This window comes from Vulpes vulpes, chromosome 1, assembly GCF_048418805.1.
Source record: "Vulpes vulpes isolate BD-2025 chromosome 1, VulVul3, whole genome shotgun sequence".
Taxonomy (NCBI): Eukaryota; Metazoa; Chordata; class Mammalia; order Carnivora; family Canidae; genus Vulpes; species Vulpes vulpes.
In genome coordinates this window covers 67616385-67639366 of record NC_132780.1, presented here as the reverse complement: position 1 = coordinate 67639366, position 22982 = coordinate 67616385, and the positions used below count along the sequence as shown (strand labels likewise).

The 22982-nt window shown below is 41.4% G+C and overlaps 1 long non-coding RNA gene across 2 annotated transcripts in view; it reads right to left on the bottom strand.

Annotated features, from left to right (window-relative positions):
• Positions 1 to 381: 381 nt before the first annotated feature.
• The window catches only part of LOC140595669 (uncharacterized), a 47845-nt gene continuing 25244 nt past the window's right edge, over positions 382 to 22982 (bottom strand). Inside the window, exons 1-3 of one of the 2 annotated variants that reach the window (XR_011997471.1) lie at positions 18295 to 18437; positions 3493 to 3660; positions 382 to 1671 (exon numbers count right to left, since the gene is read on the bottom strand). This is a non-coding gene — a long non-coding RNA (uncharacterized lncRNA). Of the gene's footprint in view, positions 1672 to 3492; positions 3661 to 18294; positions 18438 to 22982 lie in introns of those variants that run through there. The other variant, XR_011997474.1, reaches the window with a different exon arrangement.

The following is a 22982-nucleotide window of genomic DNA, read 5'->3' as shown; positions in this document are numbered from 1 at the left end:
CTCTTCTACGCTTTTTTTCAACAAGGAAATGAGTGGCTTTCCTAGACTCTTTGGTCATGTTATTCTTAGCCTGTGACTATGTCAATAAAAAAAATATAGGAATTAAATGTGAATTGTTACAGCTAATGACACCTTTCATTATACCTTTCTTTCTCAAGATAGTGTTAATTTTTTTGGATGTTTGAACCCACTTGTTCAGGGTTTTACATTTTCCAACAGAAAGGTGGATGGATTCTTGCAAAGAGGATCTGTCGAGCAGGGCAGGGAAGTAGACCACAGGTATGACAAACAACTTCTCACTTCTCTGTACCTGCATGCTAAGGTCTGCAAACTTTTCTTTTGTTCTTAGGTATGTGTGAAGCCAATAGTTGCTTGGTTAGGTTTATTAAACAGTACATCTCTTTATTACTTTGGTGTGCAAATAAATGAAACAGAAAAATCACACAGCGAAACTCATGATAGTTTACAGAGTATCATTGGGTGGAAAAAGTAAAACTAGCACAATTCATGATCTAAATAGAAAATAATTCTCCACTAGCATTTACCTTAATCTGAAATTTCAGATTGCTGTGTTGGCAATCTAATTTAATTATAGACTATGAGTGTCTAAGGCCGTAAATACATAAACAGGGTAAGGTATGGGGGAGACTGGCCCATGGAAAGCCACATCATTGACGAGCCCGTGTGTCCCCAGCGCTTCTTGTCTTGCCCCTGCTCTGGGTGACAAGTCTCCACCACTCCACCCCTCCATCAACTGCCCTGGTTTTCCTTCATTCTCACTCTGCTCTTGGAATCTTATAGGTATTTACTGACCAAGTCTTCGATAGGTAGTAAAATCAATATATCCCCTGACTTTTCCCGTCTTCTTCTCTTCCCTACATAATTATAAGCTACCCATAGAAGCTCTTCCCCTGCATCCTCAGCCTCTTCATTCCTTTAAAGGCTCTGGCTTTAACCAGCCTCTCTTCCTTCTGCTACATTCCCTCAAATAAAGTGCCAACCGTGATCCGCTCACACTTCTTCATTGTCTCCTACGTTGTCTCCAGCATTAATGTGAACAACACTGATTAAGTTTTAAAGGGTTCAGAGCAGCAAACCAGCCTCCCTTCCCCTCATTTCAAACTCAGCCCGATGCGCCTACTGTTTCTGGCTTCTCCTGCTCACCCTTGGGCCCCAGAAACTGGACGTCTGTGGTTTCCAGCTGCTCCTCTTCCCCCAAATCTTGTTTGTAATCTTCACATGAATTTGTCGGGAAAAGTGGAAGTTTTGTCAGATGTGAGTGAAAGCTTACATGGAATCACATTTTCTCATTAATCCCCATTACAATCTCAGACACACACTTCTATGGAAAGCAAAGTACATTAACGTATTACGAAAATCACACTAAGGGTCATGAAATTCACCTCTTAGTACATGTGTTATTTTTAATGCACTGTTCTCATTTCTCAATGAAAAGCATTTCCATGTAGGCGGGATGACGGGGGAAGACAGGTGGCTCCATCACGAGTTCACTGTGCTGGTGGGCAGAATGGCACTACGTGGAATGGGGTCTCCCATGGAGTGCCAAAGAGACTCCAGACAATCTTAGAAACAAATCTGGAAAGCAAACGGTCCTTTTGTCACATTCATTCAAGGTGGAAAGTTCTCATGGATGGTAAACGCGAAGGTGAGCTTAAAAACCAAGTAAAGCAGGGGTCCCTGGGTGGCGCAGCGGTTTGGCGCCTGCCTTTGGCCCGGGGCGCGATCCTGGAGACCCGGGATCGAATCCCACGTCGGGCTTTCGGTGCATGGAGCCTGCTTCTCCCTCTGCCTGTGTCTCTGCCTCTCTCTCTCTCTCTCTCTCTCTCTCTCTCTATGTGACTATTATAAATAAATAAATTTAAGAAAATTAAAAAAAAAAAAAAACAAGTAAAGCAAAAAGTAAAAACCTCAGCAGTCTGAAATATTAGTCTAAATTCCAAACAGTGAAACTTAATAAGCTTCACATCAAGTCCCGCATTTGAATTCTGTACCAGAATAGCATCATTTGGCAACAGATTATTATAGGATTTTAGGATTCAGAAATTCTAAACTTCCATGGGGATGTGTGGCATAATTCACTGACCAAAACCTCAAGTGAGTGTACTCTTGAGCTACACTAAAAGAGGTTTGATAAATAAATAAAATATTTTTTAAAAGGGGACGGGGACACCTGGATGGCTCAGTCGGTTAAGTGACTCTTGGTTTTGGCTCAGGTCATGATCTCACGGTCATGGGATCCAACCCCACAGGGGGCTCCACTCTCAGTGGGGAGTCTGTTTCAGTTCCTCTCCCTCCTCAAATAAATAAATAAAATATTTAAAAGAAGTTCTAAAAGAAAGGGGGATGTTAATCCTGATGTGACTATCCCACCCAGCACTGTGGAAGGATCTGCAGGCATGCTTTCAGAAGGACTTTGGCAAACCTGATGTAAATCCAGCTGTGAGCAACTGGATTTCTGGAGGGAAGGTGGTTAATAACAAAATCATTGTTTATTGGGGAAGACTATAGTTACTGGTGATGCTCAGCTTCAAGAAGAAATCAGGAGACATAAGGGCTGACCTCAAATACTTAAAGATGTTGATGCAGTTAAAAGGAATAGATTTTTATCTTCAATGTCAATGCAATCTGATACAGATACCCTCAGTTATTAGTTTCCTGGAAAATGCTACCAAGTTGGCACCTCAATCTCTGACATGCATGAGTCCTGGGATTGTCTGAAACATGAAGGAGGTATTCTTGCCATGTAATTGCATTATTAAATACAATTAACACTTTAAAATATCATTAAATCAGAGATTGACACAGGAAATCAACAGTCTGAAATTTTTCTTCATGCTTCCACATTTCCCAACGTCTCAGGATCTGCGTGAATTATGACAGATGACTACGTGAGGAGTATTTCTAATCTGACATTGGTGGCATTTGGTCTCTACACCTGTGGGGCTGCGACCATGATCAACATTTCCATCACCCAGGTTGTCACAGTGCTACATGGCCTCATTACCTGCAACCAGGCAACCATAGATGTGCTTCAGACCACTCTAGGTTAGATTTCCCTTCTGGAATTTCATCCAGATGGAATCATTCACAATGCAATTTCGTGTCTGGTTTTCAGTTAGGGTAAATTTTTCTTTGAGATTCATCAATGTTGCATATGTCAGTCATTTTTTATTACTACAAAGCTTTCCACTCTATAGAAACCACAATTTTATATCCATTTACCTGTTAACATTTGTTTTTTGTTTTTTTTTTCTAGGTTTTGGCCATTTTAGGAAAAGCTGTGATGAACATTCCTATAAAGTCTGTGTGTGGAGAAGGTTGGCATTTCTTTTAGTTAAATACCTATGAGTTATGGTCAACATTTTCTTAAACTTTCTGCTTGGGACATCAAGTATAAAAAGTTGAGATGATCACACTCCTAAAGTCTTGGCACTACCTATACAAAGCTCTTTTCTTGTTTCATTTACTTACTTATTTATGAGTTTCGTAATTTTTCCTGTTCCTCTCCATTCCCCATATCTCTTCCCTTCTAGTCCTTAGAAGAGTTTGGAGAAGTTCCCACATCAAATCATTGCTCAGACAGGAAAACCGTCCAACCAGAGATGTCCATGTTGACAAGAAGGAGTGCATCAATCAGTTCTAGCAAATCAACAAAGCAATAGGAAATTAATTAATGATTTGTCAAGAAACTAATACTCTATATCACAATCTGTCAGTTAGAAAACAGTTGAACAACAGGCAGAGTTCGGTTACAGAAGAAAGGGAAATGTGTATCTTATTCCTGGATTTTTGTATGAATTTGTATCAGTTGTAAATATTTTTAGCAGGTCCCATAATATTCTTTTGCTTGTAATGTCTTCTCATGAAATGAGAATCATTTGAGATATGTGTGTGTATGCATGAACATGTGCACATAATTTAATTTACATGTGTGACATTGTGCTATAGCTCGTATTTTGTTTCTTTTCTTATTCACTGACCACAATGTTTAAAGATCTATTCATTTTGCTAGATCTAACTACTGGCTTCTACACCAGGTTTACATCTACCACATTTATCCAAATTCCAAATCCCTCTCACAAAAATACACCACAACAAACATCCTCATATGTGTCCCATGGTGAACCCATGTGAGAATATAACAAACATATATTAATTTGACTAATATTGCCAGGTCACTCTTCAAAACGGTTGCACTTGTCTCCATATGTATTTCCTATATTCCCATTCCAGCAAACTTGACACTGTTCATCATATCTTTAGTTTTGCTGATCTAACAGGTATCACTGTGGGTGACATCTCATAGTTTCATACCCTACAAGCTATAGGGTGCTTCTGTGCATTGAAGATTAATTCCTATCTACTTTCTAGTTTCTCACAACTATATTGAATAGTATTTGTGTTATATTTTCCAGGTAGCATTGTCATTATCAAAGATGCTGACATTTCATAAGTTCTTGTATCTGAAAATGTTGGTGAATTCTCTTACTAGTGCTAATAGTTGGAATTTTTTGGATAGATGATTATGTCATCTGCAAGTAACAACAGTTTGTATGTCCTTCCAATTCTTGCTTCTTTTTCTTTCTTTGTACCATTGGTCAGCAGCTTAAGTACAAATGTTCAATAATAGTGATGATGTGCATCTTCATCTTGTTCACAGTTTTAGAGGAAATATCAAAATGTCCCAAGTAAGGGTAGGGTATGCTGTCACGGTCAGAGTATATAACTCTAATAACTTGAAGAAGTTCCTTTCTGTTTCTAGTTTGTTAGCAATTTTCACTATGTGTGTTGAATTTACCAAGAATGTTTTCTTTTCTTTTCTTTTCTTTTTGAGATTTTATTTATTTATGAGAGGCACAGAGAGAGAGGCAGAGACATAGGCAAAGAGAGAAGCAGGCTCCCTCTGGGAAGTCTGATGCGGAACTCGATCCCAGGACCTTGGATCACAACTTGAGATTAAGGCAGATGTTCAACCACTGAGCCACCCAGGTGCTCTCAAGAATATTTTCTGTGTCAATTTAGGTGCTTTTGCATCGTATGCTTGAGTCTTCATTCATGTGATGAATTCCATTGATGTGTTTCCTGTGGCAAACCACCTCACACTCATGAATAAGTCTTGTTTATCACATCTTTCTTAAAAATATACTACTGGATTTTCTTAGCTATAGCTCACTTAAAATATTTTACACCCCCGTTCAAAATAAACTATGCCTGTAATTGTCTTCTCTTGAATTGTCCTTATCCAGCTATAGAATGGAAAGCACAACTTTTTATATGAAGCAGGGGAGAATAATTCATTATAAAGTAGAAATTAATTGTTTCCTGCAAGTTGAAGAACTCATCAATACAACCATTGGGGCCTTAGAGTTTTGGTGAGGAATATGATGTTTTTAAAATGTTATATTTATATCTATGAACTGAAGGCCGGTGAAAAGTATGGTAAAAATGATCTCAAGAGCCCTCGTGAAGGGAGTCCTGAAGGCTTTTCTTCATTATGACCCATCAGGAGAGGGCTACTCCTCTTCCTCTTGCATACCACTTTCTTCTTCATACTCCCCGCAAGAGTCACACTGGCTGCCTGGCTGGAACCCAACTGATCAAATGTAGGCAGGTGGCATCATTGCCTCCTTCCTGGCCAGAAGCCCTAGTGAAATCTACCTACCCTGTCTCGCTTTAAGTAGTTGCCTTTTTGCCCCCATTCAAACCCCAAATTGCTTTAGCGTCCTAAACTTCAGCTGTTAGAAGTAACCAGTTGAGACAATGGTAGTGAATCCATCCTTACCAAGGTCTGAAGGAAAGTCCCCAACAGGTTTTGTTCCTTTCCGCCTTGGCCAGGGGACAGAACTTACCTTCCAGCTTCCATACCCCACAAGCTATAGGAGTGCCCAGGATCTGTTCAGGATCTTGCTTACGTGTGTCCCTATCTGTTGAAGGGAAGGGAGTGCACATGGGTGTGTGGCCAGTGCACCCTCAGGGGCAACTAGGCCACTCTTAGGACATAGGGAACAGAGCAGTCCCTCAATTAAGAACATCACCCCTTTTAAATATTTGTCTCTCTATGAATAATTATTCAGCCCTCCATCTTTTCCCCCCATATCAGAATTGTTTCATGTTTGTTATAGGCTGAACGTTTATGTCCTCTCCAAACTCATATGTTGGAATCTTAATTCCAAACTGATAGAATTAGGAGGTGGGGCCCTCTGCAGGAGGTCAACTCATGAGAGTGGTTCCCTCATGAATGGGATCATGCCCTTATAAAAGGGACCCCAGAGAACTTCCTCCCTGCTTCCAGTCATGTGAGGACACAGAGAGAAGTTGACAGCCTGCGACCCAGGAGAGGTACCTCACAAGAACTTGATCATGCACCCTGATCTCAGACTTCCAGGCCCCACAATTGTGAAAAATAAATGTCTGTTGTTCATATGCCATTAGTCCATGCTAATTTTGTTAGAGCAGCCCAAGCAGACCGGGACGATCTTTGAGGCACAAAATCTGGCTCTGGGATCATGCCTCCAAATATTTATGCCTGACGTTTGGGTTACAGGTCCCTTGGGACTTTGTTTCTGGTTGATGTGAGCTAGAAGAGTTCAACAGGCACCAAAAGAAAAGGAAGTGGAAAGCAGAAAAACAGAAAGCCAAGGGGTTACTAGTCCAGAGGGAAGGCCCACCACCCAGGCTTGTGCGTGACCATCAATCCAGGGTTTGCACACTGCCAAGTCATTAGACAACAATCATCTCTACCCAGAATTATCTTTGGGTAAAGAAGGAAATAAGAAGTAAAAGGAGACGAAATTAAGATAGGAAAAGGAATCTTAAAATTCTCGATGCAAATGAGTTTGAGGCTCTTGGCCTAAACTGACTATTTCCAAAGATGTGGAAAATACTTTTTTATGAAACGGATGGAAAAGTGCCTGCAATGCTTGAGGAACTTTAAAAATTAGGGATAAAAAACATGTAAACCAGCTTTTTATTTTCAAAATGCACAAAGGAAAAAACATGAACAAAGAAAGGGGAAGATTTGTGAAATCTTGATGCCAAGCCATTCTTTTCTGTGTTATTAATACATAGACTCCACCACACTCTGCGTTAAGTACCAAACCACATATTGCTAATTTCATTTCTGTCTTGGATGGGATTGTGGGCAATGGAAGTTCTCGAAGTGCCTACCATCCTTCCATTTTCTTAAACATGTTAGAAGCAGCTAAAGATATTTTAGCTGACACACAGATCACCACACATAGAAAACTTTTGACTACTTCAGAATAAAAAGTGGTAAATGCATGTGCATAGAAGTTAATTTTAATCTAAAGCCTACTGGTACTTTGCTAGTAGTTAGCTAATCAGAAATCTACATTTCAGAGGTGGATGTAGCAAGATTTTGAGGGAATGTTACATAAATCTACCATAGAAATTTCTCTAATTAGGAAATTTTCTTTAGTGAAATAGTTTTCAAAAACTGCGATTGAGGGATGCCTGGGTGGCTCAGCGGTTGAGTGTCTGCCTTTGCCTCAAGCCATGATCCTGGAGTCCTGGGATCGAGTCCCACATCGGGCTCCCTGCATGGAGCCTGCTTCTCCCTCTGCCTGTGTGTCTGCCTCTCCCTGTGTGTGTCTCTCATGAATGAATAAATAAAATCTTTAAAAAAAAACTGCGATTGAATAAGAAAGTTTTACAGGTTCTGCTGCCCTTGCACAGAAAGGTATTACAATCTGGTTGCATCTAATATGCAGGCCTTGGGGCTCGAGGTATGGAGCTCTTCACCTGACAAGGACTAAAGGCTGCCTGCACCTACCCAAGAAGTCTGACCCTGACAGGGCGTACTTTGGGGCTCACCGCTTGTATCTGAGGACACATAGAAAGATCACAAAACCCAGCTGTAGGTTGGCCTTGGTCTGCCTGTTAATAAATCCAAGTGAGACAGAATTGTGTCCTAGCCTTCTTTGGTTAGAACAGCCCACCTGGAGCCAGGTTGCAGAGGATGCCCATCTTTAATCACAAGTAATTGGCAGTGTTATTAAAAAATCTGAAAGTTGTTTGCTAAACGATGCTTTATGTCATGCAATCCATCTTCCTGCCAGAACTGAGCAGACCAAGGATTGGTGTCTAAATCAAAGGCAGGCATCTGCCAGGGGGGCTTGGGGCCAAATGATCCGAAGGGGCCTCCACTGAGATCTTTTTTCGGGGAATATAAATGCAGGGCAGAGAAAGACATGGGGCAGAAGCAGAGCCAGATACAGGAAGAGAGCCGTCGGTGGAAACCAGGAGGCAGTGAACAGATGGAGAGAGCTGGGAGGAAGCAGGGGGAGGAGGGCGAGCAGAGATAAAGCAAGGCACAGGGATGACTGCTCCATGGAGGACCCAACATGCTCCCTGGAGTGGCGGGAAACCAGGGCTCCTGCTGGCTCCCAAGGTGGTGTCACACCCATGTGATGAGAACATGGTGGAGCACAAAGTCAGATGTCAACGTCATGGTAGACCTGCTGTCCCTGCAGCCTCACTCTTTAACCCGATAGATTAAAAACATGAGAAATATTTTGTTAGAACATTTTTTAAACCTACAAACACTCACATGCATCTTGGAAGGAAGAATGATACTAATCTGCTAGGCAGCCTAACTAAATTATGTTACCAGAGCTCCCTTGCTTATTAAATAAACATTCCTTCCAAGAATCTGTTTCTGTATAGGCAGGACCCAACATGGCCTAATTAGAACTCTTATCGGACCCCACTATCTATGCTTCGTCCATACGAAATAAGAATTAAACAGAGGGAAATCTTAAATACCAAAGCTTAGAGGAGAGGAGAGATTGGAGAACCTGATGATGAGTTAAGTCACTCATTGTGCAAACATGGATTAGCTGCCTCTACCTGAGAGGCATTTCAGGTGATAAAAATGATGCCCCATCCCTCCTCTAAAAGGCTCCGGATCCAGGAGCACCAACAGCCTCTTACAGAACTTTGTATTATAAAAGGCAGTGTGTGACGTCATCAAGGCATAAACCATTCATTTAAATGTAGATAAAAACACACTAATATTCTCATATGAATGGATCTCTATCCGGGAAGACCGTTCTTTCCCAAACCTGCATGGAACTTATCCTTCTCCCTTTCTTTGATGGGAGCTGCTGCTTTTGAAACTCTGATCAAGATCCCAGAGTGGTTGGGTGGCCAGTGGCTCAGTGGTTTAGCGCCACCTTCAGCCCAGGGCCTGATCCTGGAGACCTGGAATCGAGTCCCACGTCGGGCTCCCTGCATGGAGCCTGCTTCTTCCTCTGCCTGTGTCTCTGCCTCTCTCTCTGTATGTCTCTCATTAAAAAATAAATAAAATCTTAAAAAAAAAAAAAAGATCCCAGAGTGATTGTCAACCTTTCCTGCATTGCCCATTATATGTGCATCCATTATAATGAGCACACTAAGGACAGTTTAAACTGAAGTTTTGTTATTAACATGAAAAGTAACATTGAGGGATTCCTGGGTGGCTTAGCATCTGCCTTCGGCCCAGGGCATGATCCTGGAGTCCCAGGACCGAATCTCATATCAGACTCCTTGCATGGAGCCTGCTTCTCCCTCTGCCTGTGTCTCTGCCTCTCTCTCTCTCTCTGTGTCTCTCATGAATAAATAAATAAAATCTTAAAAAAAAAAAGTAACATTGAAATGGATGTTTTCAAGATAAATGTTTTCTCTCACTAGTATACAACAAGTAACTGATATATGTATAAAATATATATTATATAATAATATAATATAGCAGAATATTGTATAGTATACTATATATTTTATATTATATATATAATATTATACATATACTATATATAGTATATATATCCTAGGGCAGGCATTATTTATATATATAATGTTACATATTATATACAATTATATATATTATTTTTATGTATCTACATGTAATGTTATATACATATATAATGCCTGCCCTAGGATAAAGCCAATACAGAAAAAATCAGAGGCAAATGACAGAGCCAGAGGCAGATTTTTTTTATTTCATCAATCAATCCCTGTATCCAGCTATGCTACAAGAGCTAACAAATTAGATAGTAATCTTTATTTGTACAACATTGGTTCTGTTATGGTATCAGGGTTATTCTTGTTATACAAAACAACTAAAAAGCTTCCCATTATGTATACTTTATCTTAGAATAGTATATAATCTACAATCTCTTCCTTTAAAGTTTTGAATTTATTTACATAAAACTACCTAAGCCTGATGACTTTTTTTTTAGAAATATTTTATTTATTTATGAGAAAGAGAAAGAGAGAGAGAGCACAAACAGGAATGAGAGGCAGAGGGAGAGGAAGAAACAGAATCCTTGCTGAGAGGGAGCCCCCCCAGTGGGGGCTTGATCCCAGGACCCCGGCATCATGACCTGAGCCAAAGGCAGATGCTTAACTGACTGAGCCACCCAGGCACCCCTAGGCTGGGTGCCTTTTTACAAAACTTCTATAATTGGTTGCAAGTATGATGTCCAAGCATTTATTTTTTCAAAGGGAAGCACTTTTAAGATTTAAAAAGGTTAAAAAAAAGATTTAAAAATGTTGCTAAACAGATGCCATGAAACAAGACACTGCAGACAGACAAGGTGATGGTGTAGGCCTAGGGAGGGAATGGATTGGCTGGGCTCCGTAATGCATTCTCTCTCTGGAGGACCCAGAGGAGACAAGGAAAAAAGGAAGAAATGGCCTAGTCAAATCTCCTTGGAAACATGCTCATCAGACTTCCTCATAGGTTTACAAGCAGAGAGGTAACAGAGTCCTCATCTATAGAATGCTTTTAGCAGACCGTACCTGGCCTGCCTAGGCCGCATGTGATAGATGACCACAGGATTTATAAATGTATGGCGCATGAGCCCCTGGAAAATGACAATGTCTAATACGCAATTATTAGAATATAATGTAGAGCTCTTCATAATTGGAATGTCCCCCTCTGTGGGAGCCACGCCCTGCACACCGCACTGGGAGCCTCATATGATAGATCTTTCAAGCAAAACCTGGGAATTGCACCGGTGACCAAGGCTTCCCCTTGATTTACCAGGGTCTCAGGATTACTGTACCTGTCGAGTCACTGGGAAAGCTTAATAATGGGTACAATTTCTGATTCTTGAGAGTCATTTTGTATTCTGGTCAAATTTCCCCACTTATTATTATAGAATTTTGCAGAATGTATGTATATAATTTCCTTAATCCCTCCTCTATGATCATATAGCAATACTAACATCATGCATTTGCATCTTTTCTCTTGTTCTCTTGATGGTCCTTGCCTTTAGAATCCACCTACCACAGCTACAAACAGTGGACATAAAGCCACTCTTATTCATAAATACTTTTGTGTGCATTCCTTAAAAACAAGGACGTGTTCTTATCCAACCACAGTATAATAATTAAAATCAGGAACTAACCTTGATATGTTACTAACATCTAACTACAGACCTTTATATAATTTTGCCAAGTGTTCCACAAACGGTTCTTTATGAAGAAAAATAAGCAAATCAAACCCTGGCTCAGGCTCTGATCCAGGATCCCCATGCTGCCCTGGGTCTTCATGTCTGTTCACCCTCTCTTACTCTACAACATCCCCTTGGGCTTCCCTTGTCTTCAGGACATTGATTGGTTGGAAGATTGTATGGCCTATAAAAGTTTTCAAAGGACATTTTTTTGTATTGGATTTCAATTTGCCAACATATAGCATAACTCCCAGTGCTCATCCCATCAAGTGCCCCCCTCAGTGCCCGTCACCCAGTCACCCCCACCCCCTGCCCACTTCCCTTTCTACCACCCCTTGTTCATTTCCCAGAGTTAGGAGTCTCTCATGTTCTGTCTCACAAAGGACATTTTTTAACGAGATGCTTGACTTAAGGAGAATTTACCTCATATCAGCTTTGGTAGAATAATAAAGTCCTGTTGAAAGAGAATGCCCTACGATTGACAGGAATATAAAAAATAATAATAAAAGCAAAATCCAACTGGGGAATATATGTACAGTTTTTATTCATGTTTGTTTATTGTTAAACACTGAGATCAAAATAACTTGCTGACATATAAACATAAAAAATGTGAATAAGCATGTCACCACTGAAGAAAAGGTATCTTTTCTGAGAACCAATTTTTGTCGTCATCTCATCTGGAGTTACTGTTGATAAAAACATAGTGTTGACAATTTAGAGGAACAAAGAAAGTGCAATGCTTGAGCACACACACCAGCTATTTTATGTAAAATAATTGCTGGGGGCAACCAAAGACTAAGGAAACCACTGTCATAATTAGAATATGATGCAACAACTCCTGGTATCCCAAGAGTGAATATATTACTATTCATGTTTGCCCAGCTTTGGATAAAATAGCTGGTTTTTTGTTTGGCCTTATTTGGGGGAGTGGACTGAGGTGAGCTTCAGGTGCTGAGCTGAAGTATAGACAGCAAGTGAACCCACTTTCTGGACAAAGGCAGACTTCTCACCAGAATCTTGCCAACATCATGCATTCTCATCCAACATCATGGATTTTGCTTTTATTTTTATTTTTATATTCCTATCAATAGTAGGGCATTTTCTGTCTTTCAGAAGGACTTTATTATTTGCATTGAGTATGAGTTACTGTCTTAGGAGGAACACTCAGATCCTGGTCTCACTGCCTGAATGGGTATACTTTTTAAATTCCATTATATTCTCCAAAGAAAGGGAAACAAAGCCATCAATAACAGATTTCATAAATAAGTCCCCCAAAATGAATTTGACCAAGAATATCCCAACCAGAGTCCCTCTGAATTTTCTTCTTTTTTATGTATTTATCTAGAAATTGAGAAATATCTACTGTGTGTCAGGTGACATTTTAAACTAGAACAAATTTTAACACACACTGACACAGTTTCCTTTCATTCAGAGGAAACTGCCTCATCAGAAGGATACCTGCCCAGCAAGAGCCAATGGCAGGCAGGGACGGGTGCACTGAGATGATCTCTCAACTTGGGAAGGGCCTGAGCAGCTGGGATCACAGGCGACAATGCTACAGACCCAGGGGCTCCCTGTCCTCATTTTGCACCTTTCTTTGTTAAACAAGAACTGCTGGCACCAGCCCCGAACCTGAAGAAATGTCTACTCAATTTTTTGAATAAAAAAAATGAACTCAGGGGGTACCTGGGTGGCTCAGTTGGTTAAGTACCTGCCTTTGGCTCAGGTCATGATCTCAGGGTCCTGGGATCGAGCCCCATGTTGGGTTTCTCGCTCACTGGGTGGGTCTGCTTCTCCCTCTCCTTCTACCCCTCTCCCCTCACACATGTTCTCTCTCCCTAGCTTGCTCTCTCTCTCTCTCTCTCTCAGTCTCTCACAAATAAATTTTTAAAAATCTTTAAATTTTTTTAAATGAACTCAGGGAGGCAGCCCTACAGATAATTAAAGAAGGAAAGGTCTAGAGACTCTTTTGTCCTGTCTCGAAGTCAGCAAACTTGGGTAAACTCGGATCCCCAGCTGCTCTCTCCATTCCTTTTCTACCAGATAATCAAATGCTTCTGTGAGTTCTTCACATTACTCATAAAATAGTGGCTTTATACATGGCTGTTTTATATACTCTTATAGAAGCACTTCATACACAAAATTTTTAGCATTTTGACACAAACTAAAAATTCCAACAAATTCCATTATTCAAAAATTAAACCATTTATCTGGGGGCCCCCCTTTCTTCTAGAAATTGATCATGAAATACATATTAAGCAATTTCTAACAAGTATCTACGTGGTAGTATGAAGTGCTGTGAAATGATATTAAAATCATAAATGCAAAATAAAAAATAAAAAAGAAATAAAAGAAATAAAATAAAATAAAATAATAAATGCATAAATTTGTGAATACTAAAGATTTCAACTACCAAGCACTTTTTTCCACAGATTTTTCTGAACAAAACTTCCATAGTTAAAATAATGAAAATCATATGTACCTCCAAATTTTGTAAATATTTCCAATTTCTTGGATTTCTTCTCCTCTAGCACTTGAAAACCAATTCTTTATGAGAACACAAGGAAATGCTAAATGTAGGAAGTGTGTAAATGGTCTCAGCTCACGTTTTATAATCTGGGAATTATATATTTCAATACCATGTGGAAATAACTAGTTTAAAAGTATCACACATTCTACCATTTCAGCATTTATACGTGTGAGAAGATCAGAACCAACTGTTGAAGCTCTTTGGAAACTCAGTGCTATCAAATTATTATTGTACTGAAAGCATCCACACAGCCAAGAGTGATTTGTTGAACCAGAAATCTAGACATATTCTACTGAAAATTGCCATTAATTCCTATTATAAATAAGATATATTTTTAAAGACTTTTTTTTTTTTTTAGTAATTTGGCTAACAACTTTTGGCATCTACAAAGCAATTATGGCAGAACTGTAACTGGCTAATTGAGTAAACACAGAGCCCTGTTTGTAATATCCACATAGATGTGGACATAGTCTGGGATCTCTCTGGTACAGTCTCGGTGGGGTCACCAGGGACAGAAAAAGACTCAACAGCTGCCATTAGTGAAGAAAGAACACTCACATTCCCCAGCTACGTGAGAAATAGACCATGTCCAAGTACAGTCAACAAACACTAGGATGACTCAGTCAATCATTTGACAATATTTGTTGTGCATTAAAATCTGGGTCAGATGTTTAGGCTGGAAGGGGAGGGATGAAATACATGAGAGCACAGGAAAGGAATGACATAAATCTTCCTGAAATCATTGCAAAATTTCACAAAGGTTATCTACCATCTTTGAACTGTGACTTGAAAAGGAGTTAGAAATTTCCTAGGCAGTGAAGTCAGAGGAGAACATGTCTGCAGAAGAGCAGCCTTCATAGCACATTCAAGAGAGTTGGGGACATTAACATTTGAGAAGCAGTGAACACAAATAATAAAATACCACATCTTAGAAACAGGACCAGAAATTATGAGAATAAAATGACAAAAAAGAACACATAATTATAAATGGAGAATAAGAGTTTGGGGATGTGACACAACAGGAGAGAAAACATTAGATAAAGAAGGGAGAGAGATTAGTCATTCAAAAATACCTACCATAAGTTGCTGAACACTTGAAATTGGCTCTGTACTCCCAACCCACCAGTGCAAGGAGGAAGATGCAATCAGTGGCCTAGTTGACAGTGCAAACACATTTTATAAAAAAAATAACTCTTCCAATTAACTGTTCCAGAGAAGCATGGGTTAATCTAGCAGAACCCTGATATGTCTGTTTCCAGTATATAAAGGGGATTCTTCATGATGTAATGGACAGTGTCCTTGACAACATCTCTACGTTGTGAAAAGCTTGAATGGAAAATAAGTGCAATAGCCAAAACACAGTTGGGTAAAAGAAATTCTATTTTGGGTCAAAATAATCCAATTCAAACCCACAGCTCTCTGATAGTCTAGCAGACGGAACTGATGGACTCCGTGCCCGTTAGGCAATCCACGGGATGCGTGCCACCTCTGAACTGTTCGAGGACAATTTCCCACTCACAGCGGGGAGCTCTGGGGCAGTATCTGAAGGCAGAATCAAGCCATTCTGGGTTGATTACAGCACAGAGAATGGCCACAGTGACTTTAGCTTAATCAATGAGACCATCTCACAAAATCTAGGCTGCTTCCTACCAGACCAGCAAACAAGCATTGGAAGGATACATACCAGACAAGATACAACCGAGTGGCTGGATGCACTCCAAACTCTCTTCAGTTGCCCCTCTTCTTTTTCTAAAATGAACTTATTAATCTAATCCAACCCCAGGATATATTTTCTAAAAGGGAACAGGGAAATGGGGCAGTAACCAGGGAAGGAAACAGAACCAAAGGAGGCTTGGTATGATGACTTTTTTTTTTTAAGATTTTATTTATTTATTTATTATTTATTTATTTATTTATTTATTTATTTATTTATTTATTTATCAGAGAGAGGGAGGGAGAGAGAGAGAGAGAGAGAGAGAGAATGAGAGCAGAGGGAACAGCAGAGCAAGAAGCCCAATGTGGGGCTTGGTCCCAGGAACCTGGGATCATGACCTGAACTGAAAGCAGATGCTCAACTGACTGAGCCCCCCAGGTGCCCCTGGATGATGACTTTAAAGTCACCCATGGCTAGTCTGGAGCGAGGAATGTACAGGGTGAGAAGCCTTTGGGCGGGGTGCTACTCTAGGAAAGTCCTCTCCCACTGGAAGCGGGAGGCAGAGCACAAGCTCTGGTGTGGACAGGCTGGTGATGGACTTGGTATGAGCAGCTAAGCTTTGAACACTTGCAGAAATGCAGAAGGGTGGGGGTAGATACGGAGACAGAAAGCTATGTGGACAGCTGCCAGCTATTACAGCCATTCAGCAGAAGCACCAGATACATGAGTGGAGTTGTCTTGGGGCCATATGATTAACACCAAGTGAGATCAGTACAACTGGCAAACTGAGCCCAGTCCACACCGCAGAATCATACACAAACCAAATGGTTATTGGTTTCAGCCACTGAGTTTTGGGCTGGTTTACCAAATGGCATTAGATTACTGAAATAGCTGCACACTTAGAAAAAAACTTAAAAGCACATGTATCAAAACACCCACTAAGACCCCCTTTCCCCACATTAAAGCGGTAAACTGATAAAACATCTAATATTAAGCATTGTCACTTCCTGATTACTAAGTAAATCAAAGGGCAGTGTAGGTCGTTACCTCTGTACCAGAGCTCAGTGCTGAAGGGTGACATGGTTATCGATGGGTAACAGGATTAGAAAGTGCTCTCAACAACTGCATGAAGTACCCCCCGCAAAAGACACACATCTACCAAAAACCAGGGTTTTGATTTTGAAATCACTACTCTTAAGCCCTTCTCCTGCATTTCAGGTCAAGCCCCTAATGCCACTGAAGAGCCAGAGGTGCGTAGGAAGAGAAACTCTGTCCAGATGGAGAAGATGTCCAGGCCAAGGCCTGGAGGGGGCGAAATGGTGAGCGTGCCCCAGGACCAGGGTGGTCAAGTGAAGGACCACATGACAGAGCTGTGGACGTGCGTGAAGTCTACCGTGGAAGACCTGTGTGTCAGTTCCCTAGGCCACTATAACAAGGTACCACAACCCAGGTAACTGCCAACAACAGGTAACTATTCTTTCATGGGTCTGGAGGCTAGAAGTTCTCAATCAAGATATCAGCAGAACTGTGCTGTCTCTGAAGTCTCCAAGAGAGGATCCTTCCCTGCCTCTTCCAGCCTCAGGGGGTTGCCAAAAATCCTTGGCATGCTTTGGCCTGTGACAGTGTGACTCCAATCACTGTGTCCATGCTACCATGTGTTCTCCATGTGTGTTTCTGTGATTTCACGTGGCTTTCTTCTCTCTGTGAGTCTGCATCCAAATTTCCCTCTGCTCATAGTCATTAGAGCCACTTCATCCAATATGGTCACACTGTAACTTGACTACATCTATAAAAGCCCATGTCAAATAACCTTGCATCCTGAGGTGTCAGGTGAACATGAATTTGGGGGGATGCTTTTCTACCCAGTATAACCTTCAGTTCCGGTTGAAGGATTTACTTGCCCCATTGGAGCATGAGTAAAATGCATGAGTGCAGGAGGATGACAAGGTCAGGACCTTCTGGGAATGGGGGTGTAGGGAGCCTCCTCAGGTAATCACAGATGCTTATTACTGCTTGACTCTTGTGCTGTGTCTTTTCTCCTCGGCCAGAATCTGGTGGAGGGGCAGTGTCTAAGCATATAGTTTGCATATTTTACTTGCTTTTATGGAAACCCACACATACACCTCAACAGCATTTAACATGTGCTGGCAACGAAAAAGGGAAGGCTTTGGGGTCTTGTGAGAGGCTCAGTGCTGTTGTGGGGCATGGACCTAAGAGGGGCTCTTAAAAGACTAGGCTGCCCTTCAGATTATTGTGGGTGGCTCACCGGGCTTCCCTGAATGCAAATGAGCCACATGGCCCCCTCAGTAAAATACATAAACATTAAAACCATGCAAGTAACACTGTTTGGTAGAAACTGAGATGAACATCTTTGCTTCTGCAACAGAAATGAATAAGCACACAATAAAATTTGGCTTTGGCATTTTAGGTCAGGATGTGAATATTACTTTCTCTACTCATCGCTGAGCACCTACTAGCTAAGTGAGGTGTGTCACTTCTTTATCATCTTTGCCCACAACTCGAAATATACCTATAAATAATATCTACTGCCCAAGATTGTTGAGACTTAAGTCAGATCTTAAAAGTTTAAGCACCAAGCACAGTACACAAGACAAAATACATGGCATACGTACAAGGAGCTGTCACTTTGTCTTCTGTCTGAGGGAAGCAGCTCAGCCCCTAGTTGATGTGACCACGGCTCATGTACTTCTTACACGCCCCCAGGCAGCACCATCCACTGACATGGCCTTTGTTACAGGCCTGTCTCCTCACCAGAGTGTTCGCCTTTGTTAAAAGAAAATAAAATGGAGGCCAGGCTTGAAAATCCCCCAAGCAGACAAAACTATTTAAGCCACATCAGCAAAACTAAATCTAGCTTATATCGTGAACTTAAGTGAAGCCTAGGATTTCTTGTAAATGCCTCTGAAAATCACTAAAGAAACTGAAGTCATCTTCCTAATATGGTATGAGATCATTGCTTTTAGCCAATTCTCTGCCCTGGAAACCCACACTGTAATAACCAGTCATTGTAAAGGTTGGACAACCTCCTCATTGTCACTTTATAAGCCATCCTATAACACCATGCCACTGAATTCACAAGAGTTTGGGTTTGGAAGCTCCCAGTTGCAAACTGTACTTATGTGTACAATAAACTCCTACTAAATAGTGATCTGGTGGTTTTAATTTTTTACTGCTTCTGGATTTGGACACATTTCAGGGTCGACTGTATGTTCGTGTCGTTAAGCCAATCTCCCCAAGAAGAGCTCCCAACATGTGATAGTATTCAACAGTTTTCAAATTAATAAAAGAATTAAGGAGCACCTGAGTGGCTCAGGTGGTTAAGAGTCTGCCTTCAGCTCAGATCATGAATCTCAGAGTCCCAGGATGGAGACCTGCATCAGGTTCCCTGCTCAGCGGAGGGAGGAATCTGCTTCTCCCTCTGCCTCTGCCTGCCTGCCACTCCTCCTGCTTGTGCTCTTTCTCTCTCAAATAAATAAATAAAATCTTAAAAAAATAAAATATTTAGTAAATTAATCTCCAAAACAGTAAAAGTAAATAGAAGGATTTCAAATTTTGGTAGATTTCACACAGCAGAGATGCCTTCTTGAGTCCTTAGAGAAGTACACAAGTGACTATTTCATATACTGAACACTCTCAGACTTTCAACATCAATAAAAGCAATTTTATTTTATTTATTTATTTTAGAGAGAGAGAGAGCGTGCACGCACAAGGGGGAGGGACAGAGGGAGACGGAGAGAGAATCTCAAGCAGACTCCATGCTGAGCACGGAGCCAGTCGCGGTGCTCAATTTCACAACCCTGAGATCGCTACTCAAGCCTAAACCAAGAGTCCGTCACCCAACTGACTGTGCCACCCAGGTGCCCCAAAAAGGAAGTTTTGTAATTGTACCATATTATCTTTAACAAAAAGGAAAGTAAGATTTAATACTGCTCAATTAATAAAATAACACCCATCTTTTTCTTAAGAGTAGTTTTTAATCTATGGCCAGCACTAGAAAAATTTAAATGCCAATAAACTTATAAAACATTCTGACCTTATATTTTTTGAGCCACTGGGGATAGTAAGAGATCATTCAAAACCCTATACTTTTAAAATAACAAATACTTACCTGGGATTTGTTGCTAATCAGTTGGATGTGCAAACCACTTATCCAATATAATCCCATTTGCTCATCTATAAATTTGGAATAGCAATCCCTTGCTTGCAAGATGAAGGTAAGAATTCAAGGCAGTAATGAATGTGACAGTGATTTTGGCCTCTTGAGGGGATACACACACACATAGGACATATTACTATAAGACTGGGTTCAGGAAAGAAGCAGCGATATATCTGAGGTTATATGCACTCTGGGACTTCTATTACCCAAAGCCTCCTCCTACATGCCTTCCTGAATTTAAGAGCCTCAAATGCTAGGCCTTCTCCAACCTTTTATTTTCCCCTTTTCTTTCACTTGAGCATCTGTTTTTAACAAAAGATGAAACCCTTAAATATCTTTAAGAATATTTCTGGGCTGCTTAGCAGGCGCCTCTGACCAATTTTGTTGACTGTTAAAATAGCTTGGGGAAGAAAAAAAGTCTAAATTTTGGAATCAATATTATAAAATCAACTGCCTTCCTGAAACGTTGAAAGCTTGCCCGTAACTATTATGGTTGGTAAAGCGCTGACTCACACCTTTTTTGTGGAGAAAAGAACTCCACATGTTCTAAGAGACACAGCTATTAGGTTTTCCCATAAATGTGGGTAGAATCTTTACTTGGAAAAGTAAACAACCCAACTTCCCCTAAAGCAGTCATGTCACATGATTGGTCATGTTTGCTGGCCCCCAAATACTTTTCAGAGCTCGTTGAAAGGTAGACATCTGCTCCTGTTTGCATAGCCTGATCCCCTAAGGAGGGTTAGGGCAAAGAAGAGCCACTGGTGTCCCACACAGGAGATCCGTTGTAATCTGCTCTTTGTTTCCAATTAGTGATCATGGGAACTTGGATAAATCTCATTGGCTACGATCCACCTACAACGTCAAGCTGTCATTGGCTTCCTGAGAAGTGCCACACACCTGCAGAAACTGAACAGGGAGTCATTTAAGGCAGGTGCCATGACAACAGCCACATTTCAGGTCACCAGTGTCCAGCTTTGTGGTTTCCAGATGTTCTGGGTTCTCATGGAGGGAAACACAAATCGACTCATTCCGGGCTGCAGGTGGGTCAGAGACACACTTCAGAGAGTCAGAGAAAAAGCAACGAGGTGATGGCAAGGACCATAATAAAAAATCAAAGGGCTTTCAGCATATAAAGCTCGTGGACCTCCATTGCGGAGTCCAGAAATAAACTCTTGCCCTTGGGAAGAACCACATTTCCTCAGTACTTCCAGTTTTCAGTTCATCAAACAAGTGGCCCAAACACCACATTGTGAGGTGTTATGAGACAGGAAAAAAAATAAATTTTCAAATTTCACATGCATACAAATCCCTGAGTATCTTATGAGAATGCAGATTCTGATTCCACAGAGTTGGGGTGAGAACAGAGATTCTGTACGCTAACCAGCTCCCAGGAGATGCAGATGCCAGTCATGTGGTCCCCTAACCGCAGGGACCCTGGTTCTAGCAATGTGGCCAGGAGGGAAGGAGATGCACAGCATTACCTCCGTGATGCCACCTAATTGATTTTTAGCTATTGCTGGCTGGATGGATCTGAATGGTAAAGAATTTACTGGACTTGAAGAGTGAATCCAGATCGTGTGGGAAAATGTAGCAAAACATCGAGTCAGGAAGAGCTCTGAGACGTTCTCAGTCACACCTCCTGCCCACCCAGGGAGGCAGGTCCATGGAGAACTGTTAGCTCTCCTGAACCAAATGCATCCTGGCAGTATGGCACCCCAGAAAGTGGAGGGAAGGTTCAGCAGAGAGAGAAGATGATGCTTATCAGGTGACCTTCACACTGGCCTCTACTTAGACACAGGAAGGATCGAGAAAGGGGAAGCCAGCTCACCAAAGGTCCATTCTACTCCAGCACCAGACTTACACCGCATTGCCTTTCTTAATGTGGAAGAACTTAACCTGACTGCCCCATGTGTGTGTGTGTGTGTGTGTGTGTGAGAGAGAGAGAGAGAGAGAGAGAGAGAGAGAGAGTATGTATGTGTTTGTGTGTACAGTTGTGGTTGTGTGGGGGGAATATGTGCATGGTTGTGTGTGGTTGTATGGTTGTCTGTGGAGGCTGGGTATATGTGTGTGGGGGTGTATAGGTGGACAATTGTGTGTGGTTGTGTATGGAGGCTATGTGTGTATATGTTTGTGTGTAGGGTGTACGCACATGGATGAGTGTGATTGTGTATGGAGGCTGTGTGTGTGTGTATGTCCAGGAGAGACAGAGGAGGCTGCTTGTGGTTAATGTATATGCCACCCTCCAAAGGACAGTCACACCACCAGGGCTCCTGCCCAGCTACATATTCCAACCTCTAAACATGGCAACTCTAGCCACGTGGAAACATTTGTTGACAACACCAAGGTGTTTTTTTGGAGTTTAGCACAAATGTGTACTACTAACGTCACTTAGGTGACCCGATTTTTGGTACAAGCTGGAGTGAGAATGACTGTGGCCCCCACAGAGCCCTCCGTCCCAGGAGAGCGGCCTATAGTTCTTACTTAGTTTCACACTGAATCTGCTTCTAATGGTGTTTTCAATCCGTGTGGTTGTGTACGTGAAGTAAGATCCCTGCGAGTAAACAAAACTTCCCTGGGCAACCTCACAGTGATTTGGTTTCTTTAAGTGTGAAAGAACTGAGCCAATGTCAGAGGAGAAAGTTTCCCCACCCTGGAAATTTATCGCCTGAAGAAAGTCAACTGCCTTTTGGAAAATCGCAGGTAACATCCCAAAATTTAGCAAAGGGTTTAATCACACTCAGGCAGCTGATGGAAATATAAGAACAGGAAAGATTTGGCCCCCACAGGCTTCCTGGTGTGGCTTTTGCTTCTCTTTCACCCACAGAATTATTGGCCAGGGGGACGCCTCTCACTGCCTCTAACAACAGACAGAAAATACATAGGACTTAGCTTCAAATTTGCACATTTTTATTTGACAAAGATTTGGACTCATCTTTTTTCATTTGAATATCTTCTCAGGACAAATACAGGCTTAGAAAAAGTGGATAGGCCCAGGGAGGGGTGGGAGTGGAACAGATACAGGGCAGAGTCAGCTTTCCGGATGCTCAGCTTACCTTGGGGCCCTTTGCCTTCCCAGAGGAGGGGAATGGGAGCAGGGGGGAGGGCAATTGTGAGTTCAGAATTTTTCTAAAGGCCACCCCAAAA